At 42.8% G+C, this 3,197-nt stretch overlaps 1 pseudogene; it reads right to left on the bottom strand.

Annotated features, from left to right (window-relative positions):
• Window positions 1-2,215: 2,215 nt before the first annotated feature.
• On the bottom strand, window positions 2,216-2,928 carry LOC103200987 (annotated as a pseudogene).
• Window positions 2,929-3,197: the final 269 nt, after the last annotated feature.

Genomic DNA, 3,197 nt, shown 5'->3' with positions numbered 1-3,197 from the left:
GTAAGATTGGCTCTAATCTGAAGAGACAGCTCTTCCCCAGTGGTATTTTGAGTATCTTCTGACCTGAAGGGATCATTTTCTAGAAATATATCAGACAGTGTTTCAGGGTTATTCATAAAGTGTTCCAGTAAGATATCAGAAAGTGTTTCACTACTATTTGTAAGGTTTTCTACAGTCTGTTCTTTGAGAAGTTGTTGGCCTTTTCCTTCTTCTGATTCTGTCTTAGCAACCACCACAGTACAACAAACTGACAGACAAGTTAATCTCCCTTCGTTATTCCAAACTGCTCTGCTCACGGGTGACCTCCCTCAGTGCTCCAATCCCTCTGCCCCACCTGACTTCCTTCCTGGCCTCCCTCAGCCACTCCAAACTCACTGTGCCATCTCACTTCCTTCCTGCATTTGTTTCATGACCATTTACAAAATATAAACTGAACTCAAAGTTCATGGTGCTATTAAGTGGTGTGATTAATATTGAAATTCAAACATTCTGACTCTAAAAACTATGATGTTTAACTAGCATGCTTACTTAAGGAATATTGCTGAAAATATTATTATATAATTATATATTACTATATTCAAATGAAAATATTTAGCAGTTTTTCCAATAAGTATACAATCTACTCAGTATCACAATTTTAATATGAAATTGATTATTGGATTACATTTTTTTTTTCTGGCAAATGGCCTATAGCCCTTAGACTTTTTAGCAAAGGGTGGATTGAAGAAAGTGGCTTTGATTCTAGGTTAAGGTTGGAGATCAAATCTCACTGCCATTGAATTGGTTCCAACTCATAGTAACTCTCCCTTGGTTTCCAAGGTGGTATCTCTACAGAATTAGGTTGTCCAATCTTCCTTCCAAGGAGTAGCTGGTGGTTTTGAACTGCCAGCCTTCTGGTTAGCAGTCAAATAAATGCCTTAGGCACTATGCCACCAGAGCTCCCTTCTTTAAATCTGAAACATCTCTGGTGGCACAATGATTAAACTTTGGGCTACTAACCAAAAGGTCAGTGGTTCAATCCTACTAGCCACAGGAAAAAAAGACCTTGAAATCTCCCATAAAGATTACCATATGTGACAGTTACACTCTGTCATACAGAGTCACTATAAGTCAAAATCGACTCAATAGCTCACAATATATCAACAACCCTAAATCTAAATTTTGGCATGCCCATGCTTAGGTTTGTCTGTACAGTGAGAGATGACTGTTGTTGTTGTTGTTGTTATGTACCATCCAGTCGGATCCGACTTATAGTGACCCCTCCTTGGGTTTCCGAGGCAGTATCACTATGGAAGTAGATTGCCCCATCTTCCTTCCGAGGAGTGGCTGGTGGGTTTGAACCGCCACCCTTCTGGTTAGCAGTCAAGTGCCTTAGGCACTATGCTACCAGAGCTCCCAAGAGATGACTAGGCTTATAGAAAAGACTCACGATCCATCTATCCAAACAAAGACAGAAAAAGATGACAGGCTTGATTTATTCATCTTGCCATGGCTGCAAACAGGAAAAGACAGGAGAATAACAACTTGCCTCCAATAAAGGCAGCACTGATGTCATGGATGATATGGTATCTTGCCAGGATCTCTCCTTCTGAACAAAGATACTCACTCCTCTCACTTTGTGTAATATCTGTGGCATAGAGTTCACAGCTGAATTCCCCTCTGGAAGTTACTCTCAGCCAAAGAGAGTTGCTTTGACCAAGATTACACCTTATCCCCAGACAATTCCCTGGGAATCTAAGACACTGGGGTGTCTTGGTACCAGAGAAAGAATGTAGAAAGGAGCTATCCATTTCCTGGCATAGGGAGTGAAAGAGGAAAGGAAAAGCATGGCACTGATTCTTTTAGGTTTGAAGTCTTTTAAGTTCTTCCCAGATTAGTAGCTCTCTACCAGGGAGAGTTATTGGGTGGTAGTGGGAGAATATGTATTTTTTATTCTTTAACAATATGAGGAGCAGCCTGTTTACTCCAGGTTACACGAGAGAGCCCCATTTTCCTTTCTGCTTATCATTACCACCAATAAAATGAGGACTGATCCCAGGTAGGTTGTGGTCCTATGGTCCCTGGTTCCTTGTCTTACAATCTCCTCAGCAGGCAGTCTGTGTCAGATGTAGTGAGGACACCTCCAGAAGGAACCAGAGTAGGGTACAGATCTGTGGGCCAGGGGGCAGGAACAGCAGGGGAAAAAGTGTGGATTTGTATGAGTCAAACTAGGGCTTTACTTGCTGCCTGCCATCGCATTCCCATTCTGGGCATCCAGAAGCACTGTATGCACCAAAGCAGCATTTTGGCCACTGTATTACACTTTGCCAGCTACTTGGAAGTGCCACTGTCAATCTCAATGAAGTGCTCCATTTGGCAAGTCATGGTAAACACTTTGATGTAGAGTGGCCCAGACTCCTGAATCATTGTGTACTCAGGCAACTGTCAGACTTTCTGGTACCATTAGCTCCTGCCAAGCACCAGCAGGGTTTCACTCTGACTGCTGAGGGGAGATAGGGAGCTGCACCTCCATGGGGACTTCTTGGTTGAGACGTCAGTCAGAACAAGAATAGCAGCAGCTACAGCAGTAAAAACCAGAGTGTCCTCAGGCAGTGAAAAGTGTAAAGGAGAAAAGAATTGCTGTCCTACAGGGTGCACTTCAGCATGCTCCCTACTTTGAGGTGTTTGAGGACCACCTCTGCTGCCTTGTGCTTGGCTGCCTTTTGTTGGGGCCCTGACCAGTGCAGCTGGTGTTGCCAACAATGACTCAGAAAGGTAAAATTAAACTGGCAGGCTTGGCCTTCTGCTTCACACGTGGGTGTCTTCCCTATTCTGGTGCTATACTCCTGCAGAATGCTGATCAGGGTCTTTCCCAAGTTGGTAGAGACTAATATTTGCTGGCATCCCACAGAATATGGTAGTGTCAGAGTCTTGCTCCTCTTGACTCATTCCCTCCTCCATACCTGTAGACTGTGTGCTCAGCTTCTAACTAAAAGGTCAATGGTTCCAATCCTTCAGTCATTCCATGATAGAAAGATGTGGCAATCTACTTCCATAAAGCTTTACAATCTTGGAAATGCTCTGAGGCAGTTCTACCCTGTCTAATAAGGTCGCTGTGAGTTGTAATCAATGCCTCCACAACCAGTTTTTGCTTTTTATTTATTTATTTTTATTTTAAGAGCTTGTTTTACATTCAAAGTCACATGTACATTTAGTTT

Source organism: Orycteropus afer, unplaced genomic scaffold, assembly GCF_000298275.1.
Source record: "Orycteropus afer afer isolate SDZICR_OR568_19922 unplaced genomic scaffold, OryAfe1.0 scaffold00138, whole genome shotgun sequence".
In the NCBI taxonomy this organism is placed as follows: Eukaryota; Metazoa; Chordata; class Mammalia; order Tubulidentata; family Orycteropodidae; genus Orycteropus; species Orycteropus afer.
This window is presented reverse-complemented; position numbering and strand designations above follow the sequence as displayed.